We start from the raw sequence: 13,720 nt of genomic DNA, 5'->3' as shown, positions 1-13,720 counted from the left end.
ATTTTTCAAAGAGCCTAATTTGTACATAATAAACCAAAGTATGTTCAACAGTTAACGGTTCATTTCATTATTTATATATTTCTTCACAATATTTAGTCCGTCCAACAGAAGTTGACGTTTTTGTAGCAGATATTTTTTGACAGAGAGGGGTCGCCAGCTGCCAATCCAACCCTCCATTTGCATCTGGGCTTGGGACTGGCATAGGCTGAGTTCAACAACAAAATTTGAAACACAAGACATTTTGCAATCTTATTTGATCAAAATACATTTGAAATTCTAAAAAAAAAAAACATGGATAGGACTGAAGAAAGGCACAAACAGTTTCTTTTCCATTGCGTCAGAAAAATTTCAACTCTCCAGATAGAATTAGAAAATCTGAACCCTGCATGCTGCATACATTGAGGATATCCTGAACCATCAAAATGATCATCAGTCTAATATTACTTAAATCAGTTATCAGTGTAAATTTTCATATAGCTGATGTAAGTTGTAGACACATGAAGTAATCAAGGTACCCAAAATATTACTGTAGGATTCATAACTTCTTTTTCTTTTTTAATGTATGTTAAATGTTGACTTTAAAAACAAATATTTACCACCTTCATAAATTTTTAAATCAAAGCTCAGTGGTAACTATTCTCAACTTTGAGGAGACATCAGTCTACAGGGAAAAAACCCCACAACAACTTTGATCAAAGTAAGCGCTGGGTAACCAACTCCAGATTAAAACTGCTAGCAAGGAGCAGACCTCCTAAGAATATCTGTCTCTTACATGTCCAAATTTCTGGCATTTGAAGCAGCATAAAGGGGAGGGAACAGACAACACCACTTCCATATGGAGGTACCCAACCTTTTAATAGTCTGCAGAAGTGTTGTTGAGCTGAAAGGAAAAAAATGAAGTATCAATCAGAACGTGTGTTGAGCCCTTGCATACAGTGTCTTCACATGTCTATAACTTCATATGAAACGAGCAAAACAGAACTGGCAAAAACACAAGATTGAGACAGGAAAAAATGTTCCTGTCTGTAGAGCATCATGCCAGACCCCATGAACAAAGAAGGAGGAAGAAATCCAGAAGATGATGGCAAAGCAGATCACAGAACCTCCCTCTATCCCTTGGGCCCCACTGGTGGACCTTGTTACAAATAATGAGTCACTGTGGTTCTGCATAGATCGTCGGAAATTGAACCCCATCACCAAAAAGGATTTGTTTCCCTTTCTCCACAATGATGACACCTTGGATACCCTAGAAGATTCATGCTGGTTCTCCACTCTTGACTTGGTCACCTTTCAGCAACTAATGTGAGTGTTGCAAGTCTTTCAGGGCTTTTGGTGCATTTTGCATGTGTATGTGGATGGTGTGGTGTTTCATTCCAGAACATTTGAAGAGCATCTGACAAATCTTCCGGAAGTTCTTACTTGTCTGCAAGAAACTTGACAAAAACTGTGGCCACCCAAATGTAAATTTTTTCACAAAGAAGTTGAATTCTAGGGCCATGTAACTTACTTCTTCACAAAGAAATTGAATTCCACGCCATTTAACTTTTCCAAGGATGGAGTCAAGACAGACCCATGAAGACAGAGGCAGTGGTTGCATGGCCGGCCCTTCGTTCAGCAACACAATTACACAATTGTTTCCTGGAACTTTGCTGCTGTTCACGGTGATTCAGGAAGAAATTTGCTGATACAGCTCACCTACTACATACGGACCGAGAAAGGTGCTGAATTCAGATGGATGGCTGAGAGCCAGAAATCCCTGGAGACTCCAAAGCAGGCATCTTTTCCTTCCCCAAGGTGAGTGCGATATTTGTCTTGGACACTGATGCCTCAAACTCAGCAACAGGGGCTGTCCTCTCTCAGGAACAGTGGCATAGAGTAAGTATTCCTCTGTTTCAGCTGGCATCTTAAAAAGTCTGAAGGCAACTACCATGTTTCAAGGAAAGAGCTGCTGTAAATAGTTGAAAGGGAGAAGCACTGCCTTCGCAACTTGTTAAGGGCTCACTTCAAAAGATCTCAGATCAAGGAGGCACAGATGTGACTCCTGAATTTCATAAACACTGGTGGTTGGAACTTTTCAATGATAACATTCTGTTTTTGATACTGAGTGATGGATGTTCTGAGTATCAATGAGCCACCTTAACCCTCAAAGTGCTGGATATAATAAAAAATACAAACAGAAATCATGCTTAAAACAAAGGGATAGTTTGCCTCCGCTACCTGTGCTCTGATTTGGGACATTTGTATGCTTATCAGTACGAATAAATAGGTAAACCTATACATTTTTGGAAAGTAGAGTGAATGAAGAATCAGATAAAAGTAAGAAAAAGGCTGTATACCTTGCATGTAGTTGGAGATATTCCACAGGATATAATCAACAAATTTTGCACACTTATTTTCCAAAAATGTCAACCGCAATGTTTATATGTATTTTCACAGCTCTTACAGTCAAAATCTCAAAACTGGCATTAAACTGTACAAAAAAAAGTTCTGGCTGCAGAATCATATGAATATAATTGAAACAATGAAATTATTAGCATTGTGGTCTTTGAGACACACCCACTGACGTCACGCGCACGTACATCTACAATACTTTATGCAATCACAGGAAAAAACAGAAATAAATGTTTTCTTTTATCTCATGTTGCTTTCAAAAGCAGCAAAAATGCTTTAAATCCAAATAATTCCCAGTTTTCTAGCATGCCTAACCCACTTTACCATCCCTCCCCACCCCCATCACCCACCCCCCAGTTTTTGTAGCTGGGGACACAAAACTGAATGAACAACAAGCAAGCCAGCATGCCCAAGTGTCAAAATAACAAAGCCATTTTCACCAGAATCCCTGTCAGCAAACGAATCATCACTGGTGACAAAGTCACTCATTTCCTGAGCTTTGTCAACTTCAGTGTTACTCACTGTGTACAAAAAACATGAAGATCTGGACTTGTAACCAAGGTTAAACTTTGTGCAAACACAAGCAGGGAGGCAGTAACACCAAAACAAGGCAGTTTTAGGATGGCTATCGAGTATAGCCAAACAATTTCGGACTTTATGTAAACAGAGCCATGATTGTGGCCCATCGCACTTCACAGGGAAAGCCACGATCGTGGCTCATCACGCTCTCCGGGTTAACGTGTATGATGATGGTTATGAGCAACTGGCGAAAGATAAGCTCTTTAAGATGAAGGTCTATTAATTGGTTGGATACATCTTAAAAAAACACCAACAACAAAAAACAACAAAAAACCACAACTGACATTGTAACTTCTCAATTTTAGCATTATAAATTAACACACCAAACATGAAAAAACATATCCATAGCAAAACATAAAAGACAATATTATCACTTATATCATGCAACTCTTACTCATATTTTTGGAGACCAGAATTCATAGCTGCATCAAATTCCGTTTTTTTATACAATGCAAAAATACAAACTGAAGCAGCCTCTCTAAGCATTTTTCAAAAAGAATCAACACACAATAAATATACATAAAAGAAGCATAAAAGTCATAAAAAACTATCATTGATTCTGTAAAAGCACAACTTTCAAGACTAACAAACATATATACCCAACAATTGTTACAATCCATCATACATACACAGAAACCTAAGTAAATGACTGAGAGCAATCACAGTTAAAATTTATGTTTGTATGTATTTGAGAAGCATGATTCCATGAGAAGAAAAGTGTGTGTGGGGGGGGGGGGTGAGGGGGGGTAATATACAGCATCATGAAATTCTTTTCTTTACAAAGTTCTAGAAAGAATCAATTTTTAATGAAAGATATAAAAGAAGCATAAAAATAATAAAACACAATCACTGATTCTGTATAAACACAATTTACAAGATTAACAAATATATACCCAACAAATCTTACACTTCATCATACATAAGCACAAAAACCTAAGTAAACAAATAAGAGCAATCACAGTTAAAATCATGTATGTATTCAAGAAGCATGATTCCATGAGAAGAAAATGTGTGTGGGGGAGAGAGTGGAGGTGTGTATGTGTGTGTGTGTGTGTGTGCGCGCGCGCGCACGCGTGTGCATGCATGTAATTGAGCATCATAAAATTCTTTTCTGCACAACTATCATTTATCACATTCATAATCTTCCTATAACAGCAAACAGAACAAGGAAAATCCAATAAATCAGCACCCCCAGCACCAAACTCACTTTTTACACTTAGTTCATGATTCTTAAATAACCACAAAAAAAAGCATGCATGAAGTATGTTTCTGTTGGCCCTTCAATCCGACACAAACATGCAGCGTACCAACGTATGGCATGTGGTGTGTGATTGTATGTGGTGCGTGTGTGTGTGTGGTGGGTCGAAGGGACAGGAACAGAAACAATCATAAAATGTGGTTTACCAGTGTCAGATCAACTTCAGCTGTGAGTGGTTTCAACGTCTTTCGCTGTAACAGACATGCCCATCTGGTTTGTGAAAATGTCTTGGAGCATTTTCTGATGTAGACTGCAACTGACTCAGTTTTCCACGGTTGTTCCTCCTACACTCCTTACACACAAATGTTCCACTGGCACCCATGTTATTCCTCGTCATTTTGTGCCAGTCTATAATTGTATCTTTCCTTCTGCAGCTATTCCAAACAGCTATGAAGATTAACATTTCCTTGAAGTCATTTCATTTCACCATTCATCATCTTTATCGGTCTAAGTAAAACACTTTCTAATCTATCTCTGTGTTGAACGATAAAATCTGCAGTGAGTTCATCCACATCTGATCTAATCTGTTTGATGTCCTCTTGAGTACAAGTTGACACCCCAAGTTGTTCATTTATTTGGTCTGGTTTCTCATGGAGCGACATATCAATGTGTCACACCCCACATTAGAAGAGAGGGCCTATCCCTTCATACAGAGGAAATCAGACACATGGGAGTAAAATGATGAGGTTTTATTTCAATATCTATGCTATTACTAATAAAGTTAATGATGCGATGATAAAGTTTGATGTGAAAACAATAAATGATGACAGTCAAATTATACACACACACACACACACTTACAAAACAAAAAACAAAACAAAAGAAACAATACCACAGCTGTTTTAAGTCTTCGACGTTGATTTGTCTGTGGCAGACAGTGAGGGGAAATTGCAGCCTGGCAGCTTTTTTTCCCTCTAATGGCCTTTCCCTTTCCGTAACATGATGATGATGATACTTATATGGATACTTATATAGCACCAACCTTCAGTCGGAGACCAAGCTCAAAGCACTTTAGAAACACAGAGTTATTTCAACAACAGCAGACTACCCACCTGGCGAAAGCTGACTGACAGCTGCCATTGGGCCCTCATCATTTGTTTCCTGTGTCATTCAATCAGGTTTCAGTCACGCTGTTACTGAGTGGGTGAGGAGACAGACAAGATAATGGAAGAAATATTTAGCGAGTTCAGTCTTCAGTCTCTCACTCTCTCAGTAAACAAACAGAAAACAGACACAAGGAATTTTCCCCTGAGCCAAAAGGAAAAATGTTTTTTCATTCACTCATTCTTCACCTTGAAAGAAATTATTTCAAAAGAACCAGGAACAAATGTCTTGACTGTCACAAGTCAATTCTCTCTGTGCACAACTTATCCAATCCCAGGATCACCTCAGTCCTATGCCAGCCAGTTAGTCTACTCACAGTAGTGTCAATGTCCACCCCACTCACTCGTGGGAAACTCGGGCACCTCCTTCTCAGTGAACATTCCAGTTCCACAAGGTCCCTCCACTCCGTGGCCGGTCAACATGGAGCCCTGACAACACTTTTTCCAGTTTGTAGCTCTCGGCACACTCCATTTAAATTATTCCTTCCGACACACTGAACGAGCATCCAGCTAATCCTCAATGTTCCCCCTTCATTTACTTTCCCCTTATTTTATTTTCTTATATATGCTATCCTTTCACACCACTCATGCATTCATACAATTTTCCAATTAACAATAGAATATTCATTTATGAGTCACTACGTCTTATAAATTACACAAAAAAGTATTAATTTATCAAAAAGCACACATTTCAAAACCAACAGCAAAAACTACTAAATTCTCAAACTATTCAATCATAAGTTGAATTTCAAATAAAAATAATCCAGCAACCAATCACTGAATAAACAATGAAATAAAAACTTAATTTTTTCCCCACCTGATGTTCGGAACAGTCAAGGCACACAGACACACATCACCCGAGCTCTGATGCATTCAGACTGACGTTGCAGCACATAAATACACACACACACACACATGAACATGCACAGCTCACGATTCACCCACACTTACCACGTGCAAAATATTTTCACATTCATACAGGTATTCTAAATGTACAAAAAAAAATTATCGTTCTTCCTCTGGCCACAGGCATTCAAAACTCACTCTGTCACACACGCACACATACACACTCATACAGACATGTAACATCTTACATGCATGACAATTTTGTATATTTGCCCTGCCAAGCAGGCAGCCATAGTCCGTTTTGGGGGGTGTGCATGCTGGGTGGGTTCTTGTTTCCATAACCCTGCCTCGGTATCTCGCCTCCAGCTTTTGCGAGGCTGGCCTCTCTTCCTCTTTCCCTGCGGGTTCCAGGTCAGGGCTTGTCGTGTGATGCTGGACATTGGCTTCCTCAGGTGTGTCCGATCCAGCCCCACTTCCTCCACAGTATCTGCTTGGCCACTGGTTTCTGTCCCGCTCGCTCCCACAGATCTTCATTTCGGATCTTCTCCTGCCATCGGATCTTGACACAGGTATATTTCTTGAAATTCCAACATTAATTTGTACTTGTTTTTGTCACATTATAATTTTTTTTCTGCATTTTGGTTCATTCTTTGTTTCCATGTTACTATTTGACAAAGGTGAGTGTAACTTTCCTTGGAGCTTCATCATCATCATCATCATCATCAACACGCTGGAAGCTGGACAAGAGTCTTCTTTTTTCCCTTACCCTTAGAATCTTTTCTCTTATCTTTAGATTCTGTTTTTTCTTTCCGAGTTGAGTATGGCTCTTTCCTCAGAGTTTCATCATCATCAGTCAAGACGGCATCTTTCACGCTGCTCTGACCTGCTGATGACACCAGCTGTGAAGCCGGAGGGTTGGAGGCTGATGGCTGTTGTGATCTGGATGAAGTTCTATGACCTTGTGCAGCAGCCGGAGGGTTGGAGGCTGATGGCTGTTGTGATCTGGATGAAGTTCTATGACCTTGTGCAGCAGCCGGAGGGTTGGAGGCTGATGGCTGTTGTGATCTGGATGAAGTTCTATGACCTTGTGCAGCAGCTGGAGGGTTGGAGGCTGATGGCTGTTCAACTCCAGGGGTACTCTGTGACCTGGATAAACATCCATTAGCAAGTGCGGTGGCTTCGGGCGCCACAGCCCCTCCATCGTCCACGTAGCCCTGATCTGTCTCGAGTGGAGCGGTAGGAACTGCACGATCTGCAGGTGATGGACCTCCTGAAGGGCACACTGGTGACGCCAGCTCTGAGGCTGGAAGACTGGAGGCTGATGGCTCTTGTGATGTGGACGCATCTCTATGACTGAGTGTGGCAGCTTCGGCAGTCTGTGCAATGTGGAGTTGATTCACTCTATTCAGGTTCAGGTTCTGGGAACAATCATAACAGAGCTTCACATACCAATGTTATGAACATGAAGTACACTGGAAGACATTGTTTCTATGTTCACACACACTGGAAATGGTAAACCCTCCTTCTCTGCTCTGAACACAAAATCACATACTGATCTACACACATATACGCACCACCCTGAAAAAGAAAAGAAAGAATGCTGTCTGAGTGTTTGTATTTTGAGAAGTACATTTTTAGTGTATTGTGGTGTATGTGGCTGGCTTCTAGTGATGGGAGTGGTTTTTATGAATTGTGATACTGTTTTAAGTTTTGTGATATTGGGAGTGGTTTTGAGTGCTATGACGATGGGCGCATCAGCCGAGTGGTTAAAGCATTGGACTTTCAATCTGAGGGTCCCGAGTTCGAATCTCAGTAACGGCGCCCGGTGGGTAAAGGGTGGAGATTTTTCCGATCTCCCAGGTCAACGTATGAGCAGACCTGCTAGTGCCTGAACCCCCTTCGTGTGTATACGCAAGCAGAAGATCAAATATGCACGTAAAAGATCCTGTAATCCATGTCAGCGTTCGTTGGGTCATGGAAACAAAAACATACACAGCATGCACACCCCCGAAAGCGGAGTATGGCTGCCTTCATGGCGGAGTAAAAATGGTCATATACGTAAAAGCCCACACGTGTACATACGAGTGAACGTGGGAGTTGCAGCCTACGAACGCAGAATAAGAGAAGATTGCTATGATAGGTATTGTGATATTGGATACATATATATTGTGATATGACAAGTACATTACTTGGGTATTGTAATAGTGATGTGTGATATGTACGATGAGTGATGTGTAGTGCGTGATGATTTTGTGTGTGTATGAACATAAAACAGTGTTTGGTTGGTTGTCCGTGCAAGGTTTTACACTTACGTTTTTCATTTTAGTATTTAATTGCATGTTTCAACCATTGGTTTTTACACTGTACTGCGTAGCTGAGCATGCTTTCCTTGGAGAGGCACTTTACCAACTGAGTTATCATCATCATCATTAAAAAGACTGTTCACATTATGCTCTACAGTTTCATCTGCCAATACAGTTTCTGTGAGTGTCTCGGTTTGAATACAACTCTCACCCTTTCTCACAAATTCGACTGGACACCTCCTTGAGAAACTGAGACTCCACTAATTTTACATCTTAAGGAGAAACAAGATCTAGAAACATGAATTTGTGTGGAACCTGTCAAGGCTAAACACTTAACAACTCATCATCCCACTCATCATCACAACTCATCATCCCACTCCTCAAGGCCTGACTAAGCGCGTCAGGTTACGCTGCTGGTCAGGCATCTGCTTGGCAGATATGGTGTAGCGTATATGGATTTGTCCGAACGCAGTGACGCCTCCTTGAGCTACTGAAACTGAAACTCATCCCACTCCCTGTCTCCACACCTTCTCGTTCACATGGAAAGCAATGAAACAAAAAAGAGAAAAATTTCACAACACCACCAAACTCTTAGTGAGACAAAGCACTTAACTCGAAGCCATTGCAGCAAAGCACTTCCTGTCAGCTTATACAAGAAGTTCACAGAGACAAACTCAGAAAACTTCCCCAAAAAGGAATCTTCCAAGGCTGATCCTATACCCCTAATTTGAAAATTCATCCTAAGTTTCAATTAAAACTCAAAAATACTACTTCTAAACAAACACAGGACATGCAAATCTCAAGAGAAAGGAAGAAATAAAGGAATAAAGAAACAAGAATGAAAAAAACTGAAACTTACTGTTGAATCACCAGAAACGATCATCTTTTCAGTGTAGACTTGATCTGTAACCAGTAACAAAACAAATGTCACCAAACTGTCCTGTAATGTCCATTACTTTTATCAACAAAACCACTGATTCACATATTCATGACTGATGGATAGGAACAAGAATTAACAAACAAACAGGAGTTTGTATTATACTCCATGTTTGGTGTTACATATACTTACCATGTCAAACTGATGCAAACTAGGCCTATTGGTTTGCTCTGCTTGGCCAAATTTTGCGCGGCTAACGGTGAAAAGACGAGCAGTTTTGCCCGATCCGCTCTTAGCCAATCAAACGCCTCTAAAAGCCATAAGCGCTGAATCATTCTGTGGCCATCGAAGAAAATGCCCCATGAGAACCATGGCAGAGATGTGGGGACGGACGGGTGGGCATTCGAGTTTGACATGGTAAGTATATGTAACACCAAACATGGAGTATAATACAAACTCCTCCTTTTGGTGTCATATACTGTACCATGTCAAACTGATGCAGAATTTAAAGCAAATGGAGGAGGGCAACGCCTACTGGTTCGTATGGGGAACCCTTGTAACCAAGACGGCAGTGTTAGCCGCGACAAAGGAAATCCCCTTGGAACTGTCAGCCCTGGTCATACGGAAATCCCTGAGGTAAAAGTTGATGAAGGGATTCTCAGACCGCCAGAAGGCTGCCTCCAAGACATGCTGCAGTGGCACTGAGTGCTGGAAAGCAGCCGAAGTAGCTACAGCCCGCACTTCGTGTGCTCTGGGATGAAGACAGCTGATATCCCTGTGTGCATGAGAGTAGGCTCTATGAATGACTTGGGAAACCCAGCGGGAAATGGTGCCTGCAGCGATGTCTTTCTTGTAATTGTCATTGAGGGAGATGAGCAGACGCCTCTGAGAAGAACGCCTATGGCGAGACCTATCCCAATAGTATTTGAGACACCAAACAGGGCAGAGATGCCTATCCTCATCATCTTGGGCAAGAATATCAGACAAAGGTCTGACCCTCAGAGAGGGGGAAGGGACCTCAGGGTCTTGGTTCTTAGCCAGTAACTCTGGAAGGAAACGAAGAGTGATGGAACCATCTCTGTGGAAGGCCAGATCTTGTGGCATTCCACTAAGACCATGAATCTTGCTTCTACGATGGCCTGCGGCCAGCAACAGAAGGAAAGTCGTCTTGAGGGTGAGCAAGTCGAAAGGAATAGTCCCCAATGGCTCGAAGGGCTGTTTTCGAATGAAATCCAGCACCAGGAACAAGTCGAAGAGGGGCACTCTTCTGGGGTTTCTAGCTTCCTTCAGAGAGGCACCCCTAGCCACCTCTCTGAGCAGGGAATCTGCTTTAAAGGCAGGACCACCTAGCTGTCTGATTGTGGTACAGATGGCAGACCTGTACCCTTGCACAGAACTAGCAGACAGGTTGAGAACCGAGGAGCAGTCAGCCAGAAAGTTGGCCAGCTGCATGCTTGTAGGGTTAGTAGGGGGAATGTCCTGAGCTGTACACCACCGCAACCATTTCTTCCAGCGAAAGTCATACAAAGTCTCCGTTCCCTCTCTCCTTGCTTTGGTGACTATGGAGAGGAGGTCAGAGGAGGCACCCCCCTGGGTCAGCGCAGCCGACACAGAGGCCGACCGAGGGGTCGAAGACTTCAATGGTGATGCTGACAGTTCCGACCGCACAGCAGCCATGCGTGCAGGTGGAGCAGTTGAGGATTGGAATGAGGAATGCCCGAACGAGGCTGCCTCAGCAGATGAGATTTGGTTTCGAGTTCCAGGGGTGGAACATATGTCAGGGACTGAAGGTCCGGAAACCAGGGCTGGGCTGGCCATTTTGGTGCAATGAGGATCAGCTGCAGGCGTTCCAATCTGGCTTTCCGTATCACTTTGGACAGAATTGGAAAGGGAGGAAACGTGTAGGCAATCAGACTGCTCCAGTCTAAAGAGAGAGCATCCACTGCCCACGCTTCTGGGTCGGTGACCAGAGAGACATAAGTGGGAAGTCTCTTGTTGAACTTTGTCGCAAAAAGGTCCACCATTGGCCGAAACCACCGTTCCCACACCCCCTGAAGGGTGTCCTTGTCCAGGGTCCACTCTGAGTGGATGACACTCTTGGACCTGCTGAGAGCATCTGCCAAGATGATGGCTTTTCCTGCTATGTGTCCCACTGAAAGTGCAATGCCCTTGCTGTGGCACCAACGGAGGAGAGCCTCGGTCCGCAGGGAAAGGTCTGCCGAGTGCGCTCCCCCCCCTTTGTTCACGTAACATGCGACCGTCGTATTGTCCGTGAACAAGCGGATGGTCTTGCCAGTGGCCTCCCCCATAAAATGCAGGAGAGCCCTGCGAACTGCCTCCAGTTCCAGAACATTGATGTGGCATTGGCGCTCCTCCGGGGACCAAGTCCCTGCTGCATGGAGTGAGTCCATGTGGGCTCCCCAGCCCAGGGAGGAGGCGTCTGTGAAGAGTGCCACCTGAAGAGTAGGTGTGGCTATAGGCACCCCCTGTGTCCGAAGAGGGGTGATTAACCACCCTGATGTCACCTCGAGGAACCACTCGCCCAGACATATCTGGGTATCCCATGGCTTGAGTGCTCTGGGACCACCGTAACCTCAGTGCCCTCTGAAGAGGGTGCTTGAGAACCCTGCCCAGGGGAATGAGAGGTGCCATGGACTCCATCATGATCAGGAGGGAAGAAAGTGCCGAAACACTATCCTGATTTCATTTGTGCTCCCAGTATGCATTTTGCTCTGTCCTCCCCACTGACCTGGCACACAAGCACTGTGACTTTATCACTCACTCACTCAGCCAGTGTGTGGCTTAGTGCGGTGCATGACATCAGCACTGTTACTGTATCTACTGCCTTAGTGCTGATCAACTCAGTTTCAATGACCCATGTGTGAGTCATCTCACAGATGGTAATTTCCAAGATGTCAAAAATTCTCCTTAATAACCCACTGGCACTTGTCATTTCTACTTTACTGCATTAAAAAAAAAAAGACAACACAGAGAGAACCAGACTAACACACTTCTGGAATATAAACTGACTGTCCCTGTGGCTTTCAATGTCATCTGCAAGATATGATTACCCAGACATTTTCAGCTTGAGTAGAATCATCAACATTTTGACCACCATACCATTGTTCAGGCATGCCAACTCCTAACTTGACTTGAGAGCAGCACATATACTATTTGAGAGCAGCAAAACAGTGTCCGAGAGTAGCAGCACTCACATTCATGTGTACCATGCCAAAATAATCTTTAAAAACAGGCTTTTAGAACATGTTATTTTTCATTCTCACTGTAATGTCTGGTGATGAAAGCACAATGGGGGAAGGCCAAATGAATTGAACGCAAGGGTGCAAATGAGTAAGCAGAAGTTTCTTTTTCTTTCCGAATTTTTTGGGGAAAGGAGGGTGGAGGCAGTAAAAGAATGAAACTTATATAAATTGGTAAGATTTAGAAAGAACATAAACAACATCAATCGACTCAAAGTATATCTTTTGCTCCTGCTGCACATGAACCAAAAGCTGCGTGTGCTGGAATGTCAATGTTTTTACTGAAACAACCAGCCTTGATCACCTTGTCACCATTTTGATTTCCACAAGATTTGTTTATGTATCTATCAACAATTTCTGGTCTTTAACATTTCTAGGCTAAGATTTGAAGAAAAATAAAGAAGAAAAAAAAACAAAAAAAACTCAATTGCGAAATGGGAAGGAAGCATACAGTGGAGAGGGGAAAATGGATCATATGTGAAAAAAAAAGGTGTGTAATCACAGAGGTGTTTATGGAACAGTACCACATATGCTGTTTTAAATGAGCATGGGCTTTGGATGATAAGGTGTCACACAATCACAGGGTAAAAAAACAACAACAACCAATCAGAACAGGGTGTGTAATCATATCAATGATGACCAGGAGGGAATCAAAACATGATATGAAAAACAGAATTAGATTAAATTGATTAGGCATTTTGATTCTAAGACAAATTTGTGAATATCTTCCTGAGATGTTAACTGTATTCTGCAAACTGAGTGAAACAGTTTTACAAAGGAGCGTGAACATTTCCAACCAAAGTCAGGCAAGTCCTGTCCACATCAATAAGCATTTCAATGTTTCAATATACAGGCAATTGCTACAACTACATCTATCCATATGTCAACCTCCCCCCATCCACCAACTAAATCTCTGAATGCTTGCCAAACACACATCATACAGAAACCAACATGTTGGCAAGATGGTGGACAAAACGCAATAGGTTGTCATGCTTTGAAATCTAGCTGACGCAAAGCACAGAATATATGGTTTGAGCGACAGAAAATAGTTTCAGTGATGTAAGCTTTGTGGTAACACTGTGTGGTGAGTTGTTTCTTCGCTG

This window comes from Babylonia areolata, chromosome 18, assembly GCF_041734735.1.
Source record: "Babylonia areolata isolate BAREFJ2019XMU chromosome 18, ASM4173473v1, whole genome shotgun sequence".
Taxonomy (NCBI): Eukaryota; Metazoa; Mollusca; class Gastropoda; order Neogastropoda; family Buccinidae; genus Babylonia; species Babylonia areolata.
The sequence above is the reverse complement of the archived record's forward strand: the minus strand, read 5'-3'. Positions refer to the sequence as shown.